The following is a 20,988-nucleotide window of genomic DNA, read 5'->3' as shown; positions in this document are numbered from 1 at the left end:
CCTCAGAGAAGTGACATCTGACTGTCTCTAGCACAGCTGGGGGGTCAGTTCCCAGTCCGCACTCAGTACTGGACACCTGATGGGCTGCAGAGAAAAGCCATGTTATTTTATATTCCACCAGCTGATGCTTTTGCTAAGTCCTCAGGTGGCTCAGAGCTTGGGTGGTAAACAGCCGTCTACCCTGTCAGGTGCTCTGAAACCCCAGTGGGGTTTCAGGAATGGGAAATGAGGATTGAAAAGTGAATCACAGAAAAAATGTTCTGGAATTAGATGGCCATGATGGTTGCACAACTCTGTGAATATACTTTTTTTTTTTTAAAGTACTGAATTGTACAATTTAAGATGGTGAATTTTAAAGTAGGTGAAATTTATCTCAATAAAAATAAACACATAAAATTTTAAAGTTTTTACATGTGAATCATAAATGGGACAGGAGGAGGGGGGTTCTCTCTCTCTCTAGGAGCTTCATGGAGGTCAGGTCTCGGATCTGAGGCAAGAAAACCCTTGGAGTTCTCCTCAGCCTGTGGAGCTGGGCCAGGGTACAAAGGGAAGAAACTCCTTGAGGACACCTCCACCAATGGGCTCCTTGCACGTCCATATCCAGCAATTGTCTTTTGTCAGTCTTTGTGATATTTCCTTTATTTATCCATGAAATTTAATTAACATCTCATAGAACATTCTAGTCTGGTCAGTGGAGTCAAGTCTGTGCCCACAGTGGAGAGACAGCTGTGAGCAGGGAGCAGCCATCCGGCTGGAGACCTCCAGTAGATCCTTATAGAGGAGGAAGCCGTGTCCCAGGGTTGACAGGAACCGTGTGGAAAACGGATGACTGGCTGAGGTGCCAGCACCAACCAGCAGGAGTCCCAGAAACACCTGATGGTGAGCCCCTGGAAGTGCTGAAATATCTGCTCTGTGTCGTCAAAGGGCTCATGGAGCTTTGAGCTGCTTTGGGCAGGAACAGGAACTATTCTCTCGATTTTTTTTTATCCTCTTAATTTTTAGGAACCTTTTGGTGACTAATTTATACTTATAATTTAAATGTAAATTTAATTCACGGCACATTTACTTTTTTGACGTTTATGCCTTCCCCTAATAATAGAGATTAGGTGGTAACTGATTCGCTATGTTATTAAACAGTCTTCTCTAACAATTTATTTATTTCTGGAGATTTTTTTATTTGTCAGAGAGAGAGCACACACAAGCAGGGAGAGCAGCAGGCAGAAGGAGGAAAAGGGTCCCCACTGAGCAAGGAGACAGATGTGGAACTGGATTCCAGGACCCTGAGATCATGACACGTACTTAACTGACCGAGCCACCCAGCCATCCCTTCTCTAATGTAATTTAAATGCCCATATATTTTGCCATTATGTAGGATTACTATGATTTAGACAATGAATTGAGACACTGAAGAGTGAAACTGAATTCAATATATATACTGAATATTCAATATAATTTTTTAAATTTAGGTTTAATTAGCCAACATATATTCCATCATTAGTTTCAGATACAGTTCAATGATTCATCAGTTGCATATAATACCCGGTGCTCATCACATCACGTGCCCTCCTTAATGTCCATCACCCAGTTACCCCCTCCCCCCACCCACCTCCCCTCCAGCAACCCTCAGTTTGTTCCCTAGAGTTAAGAGCCTCTCAGGGTTTGTCTCTTTCTCTGATTTCTAGGATCCTCTGTGCTGTTCCTTATGTACCACGTATCAGTGAGAGCATATGGTAATTGTCTTTCTCTGACTGACTTCTTTTGCTCATCATAACACCCTGCAGTTCCATCCACATTGGTGTAAATGGTCCGTCTTCAAAAATATGGAACGCTTCACGAATTTGCGTGTCATCCTTGTTCAGCGGCCATGCTAATCTTCTCAGTATCATCCCAATTTTAGTATGTGTGCTGTAGAAGCGAGAACAATGTATTGTTTTCATTAACAAATTTTTTAGATATATCTTCGAACAATTCATGATTACTTCTTTAGTTTACTATAAAAGCTTCCCAATTCCCCTATATGCCTCTTCTTAGAGTTTGCTCTCAGGGGATCTCAAGGTAGAGCAGGGGATGGACGGAGGGAGGCGTGTGTTCCCACTTAGGCCTCCCATTCCCCCATCTGCCTTACACATAATCCCGTATGTCTCCCTTAGTTTGGACTCTGGAATAATAAACCTCCCTTCTGGTGGTCAAATAAGTTTCTGGGTTACTTGTTTTTTGGTGTGACAATGGAAGGATTGACTTAGACTCATGAGGTACTCCCATAGGAGGAATTGCTGGATCCAAGTGAATAAAAATATAAACAGAGAGTATATCATACACACACACACACACACACACACACACACACATACCCAGTACACAACACACACACACACAATCGGGTGCTGCCTCCAAAAAGTTTTCTATACCCATTTTCTACATCTATTAGTCACAAGATCATTTTTCCAAACTTTTAGGTAAAATGTAGTATTCCAAATACTACTATAATTATACTAATATACTAATTAATAATACTAATAATTTGCAATTGTTTATAAGGTAGAATTTTTTCAATGTATATAAGTTATTTGGATATTTTTCTTCTTTCATGGATTGTCTTTCTTGTATTTTATTTTCCTACTTGCATAATTATGTCTTTCTTATCAATTTCTAAATAATTTCCTCTGATTGGTTTGCAAATATTTTTTATTTTTATTTTTTTTTTAATATTTTTTATTTTTGAATGTTAATATGATAAAATGTAATGATAGTTTTATAATTCCTGTCTTAGTGTGATACTTTAAAAATTTATCTCTGGGGGCACCTGGGTGGCTCAGTGGGTTAAAGCCTCTGCCTTCAGCTCGGGTCATGATCTCAGGGTCCTGGGATCGAGTCCCGCATCGGGCTCTCTGCTCAGCAAGGAGCCTGCCTCCACGTCTCTCTCTGACTGCCTCTCTGCCTACTTGTGATCTCTGTCTGTCAAATAAATAAAATCTTAAAAAAAAAAAAAAGTTGTCTCTGTCCAAAGATCATATTTATATTGATCCCTGTTTTCTTTCATATTTTATACATTCATTTTGGCATTTATATCTTTAATTTATGGCTTATAGTCAAGATACAGAATCAATGTGATTTCTGGCCAGAATACAAAAATTAAGTTTTTTGAAAATGCTTCACTAGTTGTCCCAACACCTTGTATTCATTAAATACATTTTTTCTTCACTTATTTGAAATTCTACACTTACACATTAAATGCTTAAATATATTTTAATGTTTGGTTCCATTTCTTTGATTTTATATTTTAATATTATGCTATTACTTATCCCTGTATGTATGTTACAATCTTGGTATGGCACATTTTCCTCTCTGCATTTATTATTTCATATTTATTTTTAACATTTATATGTATTTATTTTTCAAGGTTAGCTTTTTTAAAAAATATTTTATTTATTTATTTGACAGAGAGGGAACACAAGCGGGGGAGTGGGAGAGGGAGAACCAGACTCCCTGCTGAGCAGGGAGCCTGATGCGGAGCTCGGTCCCAGGACCCTGGGATCATGACCTGAGCCAAAGGCAGATGCTTAATGACTGAGCCTCCCAGACACCCCTCAAGGTCAGCTTTAAAACCATGTAACCAACTGGTCTTTCCACACACAGAAAAGTCAGCAGCTTCCTGACTGTTGTCATCATCATCATCATCATCCTGGGGAGCATTTCAGATGTCACTGAATTAAGATGATGAGAGGAGAATTTACAGAGCTGTATTAGTCAGGGTTTTCCAGGAAACAGAACCATAGGATGTGTGTGTGTGTGTGTGGGGGGGTGCAGACAGAGAAAGACAAGAGAGATTGAGAGAGAGCGATTTTAAGGAACTTGCTCCAGTCACTAGGAGGTTGGCAAATCTGAAATCTGCAGAACAGATTGGTAGGCTGGAGAGCTAGGGAAGGCTTGATGGTATATTCTCAAACCAAAGGTTTTCTGGAGCAGAGTTCCTTCTCCCTTGGGGGGATCCTCTGTGTTTTCCTAAAGTTTTGAAATGTTTAGAGGAGGCCTCTCCACATCCTAGAAGTAATCTGCTTTACTCACTGTCTGCTGATTAAATGTTAATCACATCTAAGCACTATCTTCATAGCAACATCTAATCTAGTCTTTGACCAAAAACCAGGTGCCATGACACAGCCAAGGTGACACATAAAATTAACCATCACAATAGCTATAAGATTTTTTTTCTCTTACTGAAATGCAGTATAAATGAGAATTTATTTAAATCTTTTATATCCATGAATACAGCTTTATAATTTTTTTTCCTATTGGCTTTAAAAATTCCTGGAAAGTTTATTCCTCAGTCGTTAATAATCTTTGTCGTCATTAAAAAATATGACCTTGAATGAGCAAAATGGATAGGTATTAACGCTGTGTCACTTGTTGAGGAAAACGCTTGTCGTGTTCTTCAGCTCTTCTTGAAATGGATCATCAGAACCCCATTTCAATCATGTGGATGGACAAGGTAAACACCCCAAGAAAGGCTGGAACAAGATACAACCCTCAGATGACTTCATGAGGCAGAGCGGCCCAGTCAACCAGAGCTCCACACACCGTGAAACGATTAGATGGGAGAGAAACAAACTTCTCTTTTCTTTATGCCGCTGTATTTTGTTACAGAAACTTAAATTTGCCCTAAATACCTTCAGCATGTTAATATGGCTGGGAAGTTACAGAAAAACTGGCAGAGAATTTTAAGTCCTCTGTGCCATTTTCTGCCATTTTCTTAGTTGTTAAGACAAATAATAATACCTCCCTGTTGGTTATTTTAATTTATGGTGACCATGAGAAATCTTATGCCCCGAAAGAACATTTGGACACAGTGTCCATGAAAACCTAAAATCAAAAATAAATTATTTTTTAAAATTAAGGGGCACCTGCGTGGCTCAGTGGGTTAAAGCCTCTGCCTTCGGCTCAGGTCATGGTCTCAGGGTCCTGGGATCGAGCCCCGCATCGGGTTCTCTCTGCTCAGCAGGGAGCCTGCTTCCCCCTCCTCTCTGCCTGCCTCTCTACTTGTGATCTCTCTCTGTCAAATAAATAAATAAAATCTTTAAAAAAAATTTAAATTTAATTCTTTTCAGTGTTCCAAGATTCATTGTTTATGTACCACACCCAGTGCCCCATGCAAAAGTAACTTATTTTTGTGTGTTGAACTCTGTGTTGAACTCTGTGAAGAATTTTCATACCACTTGCCAAAATCGGTAAATCCATGTACAGGTGATGTTCCTTCCATGCCCAGTGTTATTGTCTTATTTGTCAGGAAGTCTATGTCTAAGATACTAACTTTTCATCTACCTGCTGCCTCAAATGAAGTGAATACTCACTTTGAGCTAGACAGTTAGAAACAGAATATAACATGGTGGTCGGTAATCAAAACCGTAACCTGGATACTCCTGAATCACTTCACCCTGGGACCAATGTTCAATGCTGTTTTCAATGATTAGGATGCAGATTGTCTTAGTGTGGTCTTCTGCACAGAGGGTAGGGCTTAGCGGGGGATTAGAAAATGAGTTGACTTGTTAGATCATTCCAGGAAAATACCCCACCCACCTCAGCTCACCAAGAAGACTTGAGGACTTGGCCTTTGCTTTGATAAACATTCCTACCTACTTTGAAAATATTCTGTAAAAGAGCCCATAGATAGATACCCGGTTATGGTTTAGTGCCCTCAGACATGGTGGGCATCAGCCTTAGTTTATCTTCTTGCGTTGTAATCAGTTTCCAAAAATGAAAATATGTCAGCGTGAACTAGATTCCCTAATAGTGGGGTTAAAAACTGAATTCAAAACCAGGTTCTTAATAATGACCAACACAACGTGCTTGCCATGCAATGGGCATTGCTCTTAGAGCTGTGCATACGTTCGGTGATCTAATCGTCCCTCTGCGATAGGTGCTGTAATTGCTACCACTTTACAGGTAATGCACGGAGGCCCAGAAAGGTTGAAATCTTGTCTCCAGGTCACAGTCCCCAAGTGCTGGAGCCAGGATAGAATTCACACAGTCTAGCTGCAGAATCAGGGCTCTTAACCTCTAAACACAGCCTACTGTATACCAAATTCTCCTTTTGAGAAAAGGAACCAACAATGCTCACTTTATCTTTAGCAGGAGAAGACTGACAGAAGAACTATAAATGGAAGTTTCTGAGCTCAGAAACATATTGTGACACATGTTTATATCATTCCATGAGAATTGTGCAAATATCCGGGGTATGACTGCACTAATAGAAAAATCATCATACAAAGATTATGTTAGGTTAGGAATTTCCTAAATTGGTGAGCAGCTGTTTTCTCTTATGAAATATGAAACCATAGGAAACAAAATATTACTCCCAGTTAAAGGCTTCAAGGTTGAATTCTGTTCCACACATGACAATGGAAACATAAGACTTGATTTTGCTATCTTACTATGAAATGTGTTGGGTTTTTTTTTCAGGCTTAAATCAGTATCCCCAAGTGAGAAAAAAATGTGAAATGAAATTGTTTTGATTTATCAATTTATGCTCTTTCTTCTTCAAATTTAAGATATAATCTTCAGTATAACAAATGTTTACATCGCTTGTTTAAACCAAAATTCAATAAAATAAAAAATTTATACTGCCTTCCTCACAATTTATTTCCTTTCACCCATTTTCATTCGGTGAAATGCTGTACGCATTTGAACTATGACCCCAGTTAGAGATCGATGTGGGTTTATTGATTAACTGGCAATCTTACTAAACTCCCCGTAGTTCTAATATTTTTTTCAATGAGGTTTTGGGCATTCCAGAGGAAATAGGGTAAGAGCTAACAAATATAGTATTGCATCGTCCTCTCTCACATTTATAATTCCAATTTAGTTTTGCAACTTACTTTAATACTAGCATATTCAGATCAGTGTTCAGTAACAGTAAAGTGAAAGATGATGAGAGCAGATATCCTGTCATTCATGCCCAGGGATTCTGTTTACACAGTGGGAGGCACAGGTCCTGAGTGTACGGTTCAATGATTTCGACAAATGTGTACCCCGTGTGAACCCCATTTCAATCAAGATATAGAACATTAAGAGCATTTTAAGTTCTGCCTGTCCCATTCTGCTGGAAGAGAGTTGCAGATTCTGTCACCATAGGACACCCCATGTTGGCAGGGAATTTGCAACTTCATCAAATCCTGCAGAACTGAGGAAACCAGATGTGGCAACCAGCCCAGGCCTTTGACATCCAGCATTCGACTTCCCCCCACCCCCAGACCCGCCCCGGAAAATCCCAGAGCTCGTGGATTTCCTTTTCTTTGGATGAGTTTGTAGATGGCTTTGTGGTTCAAGAGATGACTGGTGGAGTAGCAGCAAAGAAATGGTGATCAGTGGAGTTCTTCGGTTCACCTCCTTGCCTCCCCTAAACCATCTGGTAGGATGAGAACTAGAATGTATGTTTTACCCTTTCCTGTATGCACATTACAGGATAAAGAAGCTGATATTCCCAGGGAAACTGAAAGTCACAGGCCAAAAGAAGAAATAAGAGAAGAAAACAACTATTTAAAAAATATTAACAACTACAAAAAACATATTGCAAAAAAAGTATTATTATTATTTTAATTTTATCTTATTTTTTCAGTTTCCAATATTCATTGTTTATGCACCATACCCAGTGCCCCATGCAATACATGCCCTCCTTAATACCCACCACCAGGCTCACCAAACTCCCCACCCCGTTGCCCTCCAAAACCCTCAGTTTCTTTCTCAGAGTCCACAGTCTCTCATGGTTTGTCTCCCCCTTCGATTTCCCCCAACTCATTTCTCCTCTCCTCTCAATGTCCTCCGTGTTATTCCTTATGCTGCACAAGTAAGTGAAACCATATGATAATTGACTTTCTCTGCTTGACTTATTTCACTCAGCATAATCTCCTCCAGTCATGTCTATGTTGATACAAAAGTTGAATTCATCCTTTCTGATGGAGGCATAATACTCCCTTGTATATATGGACCACGTCTTCCTTATCCATTCCTCTGTTGAAGGGCATCTTGGTTCTTTCCACAGTTTGGCGACTGTGGCCATTGCTGCTATGAACATTGGGGTACAGATGCCCTTCTTTTCACTACATCTGTATCTTTGGGGTAAATACCCAGTAGTGCAATTGCAGGGTTAAAGGGAAGCTCTATTTTTAATTTCTTAAGGAATCTCCACACTGTTTTCCAAAGTGGCTGCACCCACTTGCATTCCCACCAACAGTTTAAGAAGGTTCCCCTTTCTCCACATCCTCTCCAACACTCGTTGTTTACTGTCTTGTTGATTTTGGCCATTCTAACTGGTGTAAGGTGGTATCTTAATGTGGTTTTGATTTGAATCTCCCTGATGGCTAATGATGATGAACATTTTTTTCATGTGTCTGTTAGCCATTTGTATGTCTTCAAAAGAAGTATTATTAGATCAGATGAGCAATGATTTTAAAGTAAGCACAACAATAACTCCAAGGCATTGGGGGATGAGAGGGCTATTATTAATAGGAAGCAGGAAAATGTCATTGAAAAGAACCATATGAAATATAAAATATAAAAAATATAGGAGTTGAAATAATTAACAAAATTCAATTCAATCCCAGTCAAAAACTTGGTTTGGCAGTTTTATAAAGAACTTGATTTGTTCTAAATGTCCCCTGAAGAATATGATCTATGAAGAACTAAGTTAACTTTGAGAAGGGGGGGATTTGCTCTGCTTTCAGCGAGGGCCTACCACCAAGCCACACTAATAACAATAGTATAGGATAGGCATAAAAACAAATAGAATCGAATTGGGAATTTAGATCCCTGTGTAAATAGAATTCGATGCATAATGAAGAAGAAAATTATTTCAAGGAGCAAGGAAGGTGATCCGTATCCAAAGAAAAATACAACCAGATCCTCACCTAAAATGGTAGGCATATGTGGTCTCCAGATAGATAAATGACCTAAAGGTAAAAGATAAAGCTGAAATGTTAATAGAAGTTATTTAAAAAAATATATTTTCGTGATCTACAGAAAATAAAAGAGGTTTTTTTTCATACCACAAATTAACACTTTACTTAAATTTATGAATATACATCATTAGCCAGAATTTGGGGTTGGGTGCAAGTTTTTTTCCTTGTGTACACCTCTGATGAAAGGAGTTCTATGTACTTTCCTAAATGAATCATAATTTTTATATCATCAAAACTTAGAAAAGCAACTAGAGAAATCAGATACGAAATGCTCTTTATTTTTTGCTTTTTCAATTTTTTGGTGATATAACTCATGGGGTAAAGTGCAAAAATGCTAAATATACAGTTTGATGGGGTTTTTGCACTGGTGTGCAACTGGAGAACCACCACAAACGTCAGCATATTATTTGCCTCACCCCAGAAAATCCCTTCCTGCTTTTTCCCGGGAGAAAAAAAAAATCCCTGAGCACTATTCTGATGTTTAACACCACAGGCTGATTTTTACTATTCTTGTATAGTATAGAGTTCTAATTCAATAATGTGTACTCTTTTGTGTCTGGTTTCTTTTGCCTCACAAAATGGTTTTTAAGATTTTCATCTATGTTGTTGTGTGCATCGGGGTTTATTCTCGTGTTGTATTGTATCCCACTGCACGAAAATTGGATGATGAGTTCATACTTTCTCCAGTTGACATGGCAGCTCTTTTTTTTTTTTCAGCTTTGGGCTATGATGAAGGAAGTTCCTTTGGCTATTCTTAACATATCCTTTTTGGTGGACACATATGTTTCTCTTGGGTTTATATGTAAGACTGGAATTGCATGTCATAAAGTAGGCAGGTGTGTAGTATTATAGTGTCATACAGTTTGCTAAAGTGTTTGAACACTTTACATTTCCCCAGCCATGCAGGTGCTCTATATCCTCAATGATACTGTTATTTTCACTCTTTTTAATTTCAGATATTCTGATGGGCTGATACTGGTAATAAATTGTAATTTTAATTTGCATTTCTCTAATGACTAATGAGGTTGAACACTTTTTAATATGCTTATTAGATATTTAAATATTCACAGTTTTGTGTTGCCCACTCAGGCTTTTCTCCATTTTTAATAAACAGATATTTATCTTTTCTTTTTTGATAACAGAAGCTCCTTATATAATCTGAATATGAGTTCTTCTCTTAGTTCGTGACTTAGTTATTCACATTCTTTTTTAAAAATTAAAAAAAATTAATTCTAATATAATTAAGCATACAGTGTTATATTAGTTCCAGGCATACAATACAGTAATTCAACAATGATGTACGTTACTCAGCTCATCATGATAAGTGAACTTTTAATCCCTTTTACCTATTTCACCCATTCACCTACCTCCCCTCTGGGGAGTTCTTTATATTTTGTTCTCTATATTTTAACGTCTGGTTTTTTGTTTGTCTCTTTCTTTCTTTGCTCATTTGTTTTGTTTCTTAAATGCCACATACAAATGAAATCATACAGTATTTGTCTTCACTTCGACTCTACTTGACTTATTCCATTTAACATTATACCTTCTAGTTCCATCCATGTTGTTGCAAAGGGCAAGATTTCATTCTTTTTTGTGACTGAGTAATATTCCATTGTATATATATAAAACACTTCTTCCTTATCCATTCATCAGTTGATGGATGCTTGGGATGTTTCCATAATTTGGCTATCCATTATTATGCTGCAATAAACATAGGGGTACAAAGATCCTTTCAAATTAGTGTTTTCATATTCTTTGAGTAAATATTCAGTAGTGGAATTACTGGATCCTATGGTAATCCTATTTTTAATTTTTTGAGGCACCTCCATAATGTTTTCCAAAGTGGCTGCACCAATTTGCATTCCCACGAACAGTACATGAAGACTCCTTCTCCTCCAGACCCTCACCAACACTTGTTTCTTGTGTTTTTTTATTTTAGCCATTCTGACAGGTGTGTGGTGACATCTTTTTATGGGTTTGATTTACTTCTCTGATTATGGGGGATGGCGAGCATCTTTTCATGTGTCTGCCAGCTATCTGTATATCCGTTCATGTCTTCTGCCCATTTTAACTGGGTTGCTTGGGTTTTTTTGACATTGAGTTGTATATATTCTGGATACTAATCTTTTAGCAGATGTGTCATTTGCAAATATCTTCCCCCATTCAGTAGGTTGTCTTTCAGTTTTGTGATTGTTTCCTTTGCTACACAGAAGCTTTTTATTTTGATGTAGTGCCAATAGTTTATTTTTGCTTTTGTTTCCCTTACCTCAGGAGACAAGTCAGAGAAATCACTGTTTGTGCTCCCTTGTAGGATTTTTATAGTTTCAGGTCTCACATTTAGTCCCCTAATCCATTTTGAACTTATTTTTGTGCATGGTATAAGAAAGTGATCAAATTTCATTCTTTTGTATGTAGATGTTCAGTTTTCCCAACACCATTTGTTGAAGAGACTGGCATTTACCTATTGCACAGTCTGCCTTCTTTGTCAAATATTAATGACTGTATATTTGTGGGTTTATTTTTGGATTCTTTATTCTGTTCCATTGATCTATGTGCTTATTTTTGTACCAACACTGTACTGTTTTGATTACTATAGCTTGTAGTGTATCTTGAAATGTAGCATCATAATACCTCCAGTTCTGTTCTTTTTGAAGACTACTTTGGGGGGTGGAGTGTTAGGTGAGCCTAGTGGTGGGTATTAAGGAGGGTACATATTGCATGGAGTACTGGGCATAGTGCATAAACAATGAATCTTGGAACACTGAAAAAATAAAATTAAAAAAAAAAAAGATTGCTTTGGCTCTTGAGAATCTTTTGTGTTTCTGTACAAATTTTAGGGTTGTTTGTCCTAGTTCCCTGAAAACTCCTCTTAGCATTTTGACAGGGATTGCATTAAATCTGTAGATTGCTTTGGGTAGTATGGACATTTTAACAATATTTGTTTTCCCAATCCATGATCAATGAAACATCTTTCCACTTGTTTGTGTCATCTTCAATTTCTTTCATCAGTGTCTTATAGTTTTCAAAGTACAGGTCTTTTCGCTTCTTTGGTTAAGTTTATTCCTAGGTATTTTATTCTTTTTGGTGCAATTGTAAATGATATTGTTTTCTTAATTTCTCTTTCTGCAATTTCATTACTAGTGTATATAAATGAAGTCAGTTTCTGTATATTGATTTTGTATCCTATAACCTTAGTGAATGTTTTTATCACTTTTTGTAGTTTTTCAGTGGAGTCTTTAGGATTTTCTACAGATAGTATCTTGTCATCTGCAAACAGTGAAAATTCTATTTTTTCCTTACCAATTTGGATGCCTTTTATTTCTTTTTCTTATCTGATTGCTGTGACTGGCACTTTCAGTACTATGTTGAGTAAAAGTGGAAGTAAACATCCTTATCTCAGTCCTGATCTTAGAGGAGAAGCTATCAGTTTTTCACATGCTTATGCACATTCTTAATGACAGCTTTTGATAAACATAGTTCATCATTAAACTAAAGTCAAAATTACTATTTTCTCTTTTATGTTTAGTTTTTGTGGGATTCTGCTTATGGTATCTATGCTACCCCCAAATTCATAAAGATATTCTACATTTTCTTCAAGAAGATCTGGGTTTATGATCCACTATGAATTAATTTTTTAGTATGGTGTGAGGTAGGGAATTGAGAATCATTGTTTTTTTTTTATGTCTGATTTTATTTATTTGTTATTCTTAAAAAATCTCATTTTGACTGGATTCAGGCTTAGAGGTAGAAGGTCTCAGAGTGGACAGTCTCTGTGTCTTGACAATCTGTTCCCAGCATTTTTTTTTTTAAACCTCCTTTTTCTTGGCCAAAAGTTTAACATATTCTCCAGCCTCCTCCTTGTTTTTTTCTTAGTACACTCTTTCTTAAGAGAAATATGCCAATGTTTATGTAGGAGGACATGTGGAATAACAAGTGCTCAATCTTGGACACTTTGGTTCTAGGTTTCTTACCTTCTTTGCTTAGGGGCTTTCTCACAACATAGTGATAGACATCATCTTCTTTATAGAGATGGAAAAGTTTGCAGATTCTTCTAGCTCTTTTGGGCCGCAGGCAATGAGGCACAGCAATATCAGTGAATCCAGGACTATCCTTTTCCCCTTTCTTTAACAAAGACCAAGTTAAGAACACTGAGATTAACATCCACAATGCAACCCCAAACTGATTTGTGCCTTTTTTCTCCAGTCCTTCTTGGTCTATAACAGGAATGTTCCTTACTCAACAGCAGGCAGACACAATCAGGGGGCAAGATACCCCACTTCATGGGGAAGACTTGTTTGTCATTGCCACCACTGGTTCAGATCACATAACCCTTCCATTCTTCACCCAGAGTATCAGCAGCACCTTCCACGGCCATACACTTCTGATAAAAGGTACTAAGTTCGCAGTCATCTTCCACTTCAATGAGTTTCTGGTTGCCAATAGCTGGGAAAGAGATGTTCTGCTTCATCCTAAAGCAAACTATCACCTCCTAGGCACCATGGAAAAGAGCAGGATCATTTTCCTCTTTATGTGGATGTTCAGTTGCTCCAGCAGTATTTTTTGAAAATATCATCCTTTTCCCAGTAAATTGTGGTAGGGCCTTTATTGTAAATCAAGGGACAATATATATATGAGTCCATTTCTGGACTCATCTCTTCTGTTCAATTGGCATATTTGTCTATATTTGTACCAATACCATTTTATCTAAATTACTGTAGGTTTACAGTAAATCCTGCAATCTGATAGTAAAAAAATCTAACTTTTTTTTTTTCCTTCAAGATTGACTTGACTCTGCTGGAAACTGTATTTTTCTACGATTTTAGAATTTTAAAATTTAGAAATCTTTTGGTGTACACGAAGAACTTTCTGCAGGGATTTTGATTGTTATGGTCTGAATGTAGAGATCAATTTTAGCATAGTTGGCTATATTAATAATATTAAATGCTCTAATCTATGCACATGGTATATCACCATTGTGATCCCCATGATCCCACATCCTGGGGTATATTATTTTGTATAATCTCTTTGCTCTGAGTGGAGGTTGAGATCTAGAATTTTCTTCCAACCAATAGAATATGGGACTGGTGATGGGATGTCACTGCTGTGAGTACATTATGTTATATAAGATTCCATCTTGCTATAAGGTTTACTATTGCTCTCTTGCAGAACTTGAAGAAGCAAACTACCATCCTGTCAACTGCTTGCAAAAAGGACACATGGCAAGGAACTGCAGGCAGCCTCTAGAAGCTGAGCTCGACTTCTAGCAGACAGCCAACAAAGAAACTCACAATTTTACCGACACAAGGACATGAATTCCTCTAACAAACTGGGTGAGTTTGGGAGTGAATTCTTCTCCAGTCAAGTCGCCAGATGAGAATGCTGTCCATCAATACCTTGACTGCAACATGGTGAGACCCTGAGACAGAGATCTTAGCTAAACTATGTCTGAATTTCTGATCCACAGAAACCATGAAATCGTAAGTGTTTTAAGTATTAAAAAAAGTGGCAGGGGCGCCTGGGTGGCTCAGTGGGTTAAGCCGCTGCCTTCGGCTCAGGTCATGATCTCAGGGTCCTGGGATCGAGTCCCGCATCGGGCTCTCTGCCGAGCAGAGAGCCTGCTTCCTTCCCTTCCTCTCTCTCTGCCTGCCTCTCTGCCTACTTGTGATCTCTCGCTGTCAAATAAATAAATAAAATCTTTAAAAAAAAAAAAAAAAAAAAAAAAAAAAAAAAAAAAAAAAAAAAAAAAAAAAAAGTGGCAATTTTGTATACAGCGACAGTTAACTATTTCACCATTAGCTTGTGTTTTCTTTACCTTTTTAGCACTGTTCTGTAGTGTTCAGTGTAGAGGTCTTCCATATCTTTCAGTAAATTTGTTTCTAGATATTTTATATTTTTAATGCTGTTATATAAATGACATTTCTTTTATTTTCTAATTGTTTATTACTGTTGTTCATAGAATATAGGCATAACAATTTTTATACAACCATGTATTCAGAAATTCTGTTAAATATACTTATTGATAATAATAGTCTATTGTAGGCTCTTTTGAGTTAGCTAGCAATCATGCTATCCAAGAATAAAGACTGCTGTGCAATTCTGCAATATTTATATATTTTGTTTTTCCTTATTTACTGAACTGAGGAGAACTTCTAATACAGTGTGGAAATGAGAGGTAATATTGGACACCCTTGTTCTAGTCCTGAAATCAGGGAGAAAGTATTCAATTTTCACTATAATCTATATTATTATCTGTAATTTTTACATATATTCTGTATCAAAATTAGAAAATTCTATTCTTTGTTTGCTGAGAGTTTATGATAATCAGTGTTAAATTGTATGAACTGCTTGGGCTCCATTTTCCTCGCTATGGTTTGAAAAATATACCGGGAGAGAAAGCTGAGTGAGTGTGAAGCTCACCTCATGAGCTTCTCATTTCTTAAGGATTATAGTCCTGTGTTGGTTGTTGTCCAACACCTGTGAAGTTGTTTTATTTTTTGCAGCTTATAGTTTTTGGTAGCAGTCCACTCAAGACAGGTGTCTGAAATAGGCCTTCTTAGACACAAGTCCAAAAGCATAAATAATAGGGAAAATTGATATATTTTATTACATAAAATTAAAGGTTTTCTATTTAAAAAACAGTATACTTAGGGAGTAGGAATGAGAAAGGGGAATGGAAGGGGGTGGATAGATAAATAAGTGGGTAAAACAAGAGAGGGACTTTGCTTGGACCACCATGTGACTGTGCCATGAATTCACCCCTCTACATTCATTGTCCAACCACACCTAAAAGACAATCGCTGCTGGAATATAGAAAGATGACTGTGAGAGATGAGATGGCCCTAATAATTTAGAAGAATACTAAATCAGCATTCAGCTTGCTTCACAAAGTGACTCCTGGGGGTTAGCAAGGAATGGTTGTCTATAGTTTGGTTGAATCTTTCTCTAGGTCTTCAAATAAGTGAACGAAGATAAGAGAGAAGGGGAGAGAAACAGTAGAGGAGATAGACTGTTGGTCAACTCCCACATCAGCATCTTGGAGGTAGAAGAATGGTGGTACCATTTCCTTTTTGGTGTAAGCCCTAAACCTTTGCTTACTGGGATACTTGGAGAGGGATATGCAAATTATCTCCTTTCTTTGCTTAGATGGGTTTGGTTTTATCAAGCAAAACCAAGATATTCTGTAAGATAAGCCTTGTCTTTTTCTTTTTTCTGTTTCCAATCCTGTGTCATCTGACACATAATTAGTGTCATTTTCTCTCAGAATCTAATATAAGATCAACTGCCCATCTCAGTTTTCAATTTCATATTGTTTTTAACCTTTCCTATGTCTTCTTGGGTGTTTTCAAGAGACATCAAGGGAGAATATACTGGAAGCTCCTTGTCAGTTGCTCTGTTCTAACAGATGCTTCATTGAAATCATTTATTATGTTTCAAAGGATTTAATTTTTGACACTGTTCCAAATTCTTGAATCATATTTCCTTCCAAGCATCATAGCATAGAATCATTTTTAACCTTTCCTTTAAAATTTCTCCAAAATTTAAAGTATAATAAAACAAACTTTTAAATGTGATGGGATTTGAGTCACTAAACAATAAATAATATAAAATTTGTAAAAATAGCTGTAATAAAAGATACAAAGAAAACTAAATAAGAACATTAAACCTGAATACAGACTTATCTAAATAAGTTAACCTCATTCCTAAAGGCTAAAGACATTCATGGCCTGTAAATTAGTATTTATGATCTGAGTGATACCATTCTATTTAAATTTTGAAATTTGAAATGTTATTCCAAAATTCATGTGAATTAGCACAATAGAATTTCTTATATATATATATATATATATATATATATATATATATTTGAAGATGAAATGGGAGAGGAAGAACTTATCTTACCAAATTTGAAATAATGAAAATTTGAGAAAAAATGGCTGGCTCACCAGATTATAATGGTCTTAATGTGCCTTAAAATACTTAAGGATTTTGTATATAAGTAAAGTGCTCTTACAAATTAGTGGGGACAGAAAATAACAGTTCAATAAATGTTATTAAGAAGTTAATGCTTTAGAAAAAAGGAAACTTCACCTCACACCTTATACAAAAAATGAATCCCAGTTGATTAAATAAATAAATCTTAAAAAACATACTATTAAAAAGAAAACATGTTTCAACTAAAAAATTTCTAAAATGTAATACAAAGGATATTAATACAGTTAATATTTGCAATGCAGTTGACAAATTAAAGGTTAATCTCCATATTACCAAAGTAGCTTTTTACATTGATAATGAATAGAAAAAAAAATCAAATTAAAAATGGATAAAGATTGTGAATGAAAAACTTCACAAAAGAGTAAAACTCAAACAATATATCCAATAACCACACGAAAATATTCTCCATCCCCCTCAGAGTCAGAAATGACAAATTTAGGTAACAACCAGATATCATTCCTTGCCATTAGACTGATAAAAATCAATGAGTCATAACACCTACTCATTTCATCCACCACAGTTGGAAATGTACACTGTTTCAGCACATTTTAAAAAATAACTTATCAACATCTCTTAAAATTGAAAATAGACATACTCTTGACCCAGAGTTTGACAACTGGGACTCTATCCCATAGAAATGTAAACATAAGTATGGAAAACAATAGGAGACAAAAATGCTGATTACAGCTTTGTTTATAAGGATAGAAATCTTGGAAGTAGTATGAATTATGAAGGGAAGGGTTGAATAAACTTTGGAATACCAGTAAAATAGAATGATATACAACCAATAAAAGAATAAGTTAGGGCTTTATTAGCTTACTGGGAGTAGCTGGGTGGGGGATGGGAATGGGCAGATAGTTCTCACCCCAAACTGGAAAGTTCCAAACGGAAAGAGTAGAGAAAAAGGGGTCAGAACTCTATTCCATAATAAATTGTTTATCCATTTATCATGCCTTGAGGCTAGGGTGGGAATTTAGAGCAAGGGAGAAAACAAAGGGGGAAGAGATGATTTCAATTTCAAATACACTGATTAATCTTAACTCAAAACAGGGTATGGGTGGGAACCTCCAGCAGGAACTGATGAGTGGAAGCAGACGCTCATTGGGTGTTGCAAGCATGTTCATTACTCTGGAGCCTGTGCTGGCCTGGCTGGGAATCTGCTGCTCAAAAAAGGGTGTTAGTTGCGGGGGGGGGGGGGGGGGGGAAGCAGGGGATGTAGTGGGGGGTGCGGGGGAGGAAGCACAGGTGTGAAATGCAAGGAGATCAAGGTGTTGGTATTTTGTATTTTATTTACATGGCTTTGAGCCCGGTCTGGTTTTCATAACTTCACAGGCCTAGAGAGCATTGGGGATCAGATATCTTTTCAGCATAGAGATGCTTTTGTTGTGGGGTCTCAAGAAAGAAAATTCCTAAATGCTCACCCCACCCACCTCACAGAAATCCTTAGCCATTGTCACAAAGAGGGTCATTGAATCCATTCAACTCCCAGCCTCCCTGCTGATTGCCATCAGCCACAACACTTGGGGTGAGATACAAACATGACTAGTAATTAAAATATCTTTTTCAGACAAGGGTCTCCATGTCAATGTTGTTGTTGTTGTTGTTTTGCATTTGTGTATTTATTTAAGCTGTAGTAGCAGCGTGAAATAAGGAGCACCCGGGTCTGTGTAATGGATCGAGGTCTCTTATGCTCTGTAATGAGGTTAAACCTAAAAGATTGCTCTAAAGATAAAATGAAATTATTCACCTGAAATCCTGTAAATGCTAAAGAATAAGCAAATAGAAGGTGTTGGTATTAAATATTATCAGTTTTAACCTTAAAGTAATATTAGGTCAGTGAGAGAAAAAAAATCAAAGAATGAATCAATCTTTTAAACATTCAGATTATTAGGGGCACCTGGGTGGCTCAGTGGGTTAAGCCTCTACCTTTGACTAGGGTCATGGTCTCAGGGTCCTGGGATCCAGCCCCCCCCCCCCCACATTGGGCTCTCTGCTCAGCGGGGAGCCTGCTTCCCCTTCTCTCTCTGCCTTCTTGTGATCTCTGTCAAATAAATAAATAAAATCTTTAAAACATACACACACACACACACACACACACTCAGATTATTACAAGTTTTGGAAGACTTCCAACTGAAGCTATTCATTTAGTATATTTTAGATAAATAATGACCCTGAGTTCTGAGTGAGCAGAAGAGACTTAGAGAACACTATGCATATATGTATATTGAACTTGTAGAAGTAAATATTTGCTCATTTAATCTTCCAGGCAGACATTTCCTCCTTACCCCCACATTCCAAAGTAAAGGGCTGATCACCTAAGTGTAACCTGGGAAAGGAGGTGGTCAATAACCAATTTTGCGACTCTTAGGTCAATACCCTTCTGACGTTTGTAAGTCTAAGGCTTATGTTTCTCCCTCTGCCTGCCTCCCCCGACAAATAAACAAAATCTTTAAAAAAGAAAAAGAAAGTTTGAGGTTGGAAATTTCAGAGTGGATTTCCATACAGAGAGTTCTTAGGAGTGCTATGATTTCTGCCCCCTCTATGAAGAGAGGGGCTTCCCCTCATCTCAAGCCTAGTGAGAGAAACTACAAGAAATCCCCTGGAGAAAATGCAGGTTGCGTCCAGCTGTGCAGGACAGGAGAAGGCAGTGGCTGGGAAATAGCTAAGCCCCATCTACCAAAAGCACAATTTTCCTGTAACCAAATGCAGGCCAGGGGTGGTGAGGGAAAGAGCCAGCCGGATACCTTTGCAAAGGACTGACTCAAGAGAGTGATGGGACTTCAAAAGAAAAGGTCTGAATGGGTGTGGGCAGTGGAGAGCCCACAGCCCAAGGGCAAGTGCAGCAGGCCAGGGCCATGCTAGTGAGGAGTGTTCTTGGAAGCTGCCTTGTGTCACCTCTGAGAGAAAAGAGCCACTTTCAACAGACAGTGTGGCCAGAAGCCAACCCCAAGCTGGTGTCACTTAACTATAGCTGAGACATTACTCCATGGATGGGATCTCAGGTAGGAAGGGCAGCAGGGCCATGAAGGATTAGATTCAGGGGCAAAAGGGTCACAGGTGACCCAGGTGCTCAGGCGGGCCTCTCCCTTTTCCCACTCCCCTGTCCTGCCTTTGTCCTTTGCCTCCTCTCTCTACTTTCTAGGACACTTTTTAGATATATTTGAACCTCTGCTTCATCTTTCCTTCTTTCCAGTTGCCACTATGAATGGTGCAAAGCTGTGGCATAGAGGTTTTCTTACCTCTGGAGGAAACCCCAAACAGATAGCACAAATAAGTTCCCAATTCCAAATCCCTGGAAGAGAGACTTTGACCAGCCCAGTTAGAGTCTGATTTCTGCCCTTAGTTCCCTCAACTAGGGCTAGTGCTGTAGAGTCATACCATACACATATGGTGGCCGGGGGGTCACCCGTCTGGATGTAGGAGCATTCTCAGGCCAAGGGGCATGGCCTGAGAAGATGTCCCAATAGTTGTCTATTAAATATACACTCCAAAACACTGAATACATGAATGCAAACAAAACATGGTCCATGTAGGAAAATACTGAAAAAGGAAACCAAAATTCTAAGAAAACGACAACAAAAAAACATCACACTTACCAAATAGGTCATTCAACATTACATGAACTAGACTTCTCATTAAAAGGCAAAAGCTCTTAGAAGGATTCATAGAGAAATAAGATAAAATCTAAATCTATGCTGTTTATAGAGGTCATTAATGGCTTGAAACATGTGAAGTATGTAAAACTGTGTGATTTCAAATGATGTTAACAAAATTAGTCACTTTGGAAGTTTCTAGGGCACCACTCATTATTCTGAATTACTGGTAAATAAAGGATCAACCATTAATCCTCTCTTAGGGGCACACTTTATAATTCAGGGTATATTTGTAGTAGAATGCCAGCCAGTAAAAGCAGAAAGATTGGTTGATAAGAAAATCATTTTGCATGAGAAACGGGCCTTAGGTGACCATCAAAACTCTGTGCTAAAACCCTTAGGCGAAGGCGGGTAGGGAACTCTGTCATGGCTGGACCAGGCTGACTACTGGAAAC

At 37.7% G+C, this 20,988-nt stretch overlaps 1 non-coding gene and 1 pseudogene across 1 annotated transcript; both read right to left on the bottom strand.

Annotated features, from left to right (window-relative positions):
- Positions 1-1,814: 1,814 nt before the first annotated feature.
- On the bottom strand, positions 1,815-1,921 carry LOC116569727. Its single transcript, XR_004277158.1, has one exon. It is a non-coding gene; the product is annotated as a U6 spliceosomal RNA (small nuclear RNA).
- Positions 1,922-12,655: 10,734 nt separating this feature from the next.
- LOC116568800 lies at positions 12,656-13,416 on the bottom strand (annotated as a pseudogene).
- Positions 13,417-20,988: the final 7,572 nt, after the last annotated feature.

The sequence above is a fragment of the Mustela erminea genome, chromosome 11, assembly GCF_009829155.1.
Source record: "Mustela erminea isolate mMusErm1 chromosome 11, mMusErm1.Pri, whole genome shotgun sequence".
NCBI lineage: Eukaryota > Metazoa > Chordata > Mammalia > Carnivora > Mustelidae > Mustela > Mustela erminea.
This window is presented reverse-complemented; position numbering and strand designations above follow the sequence as displayed.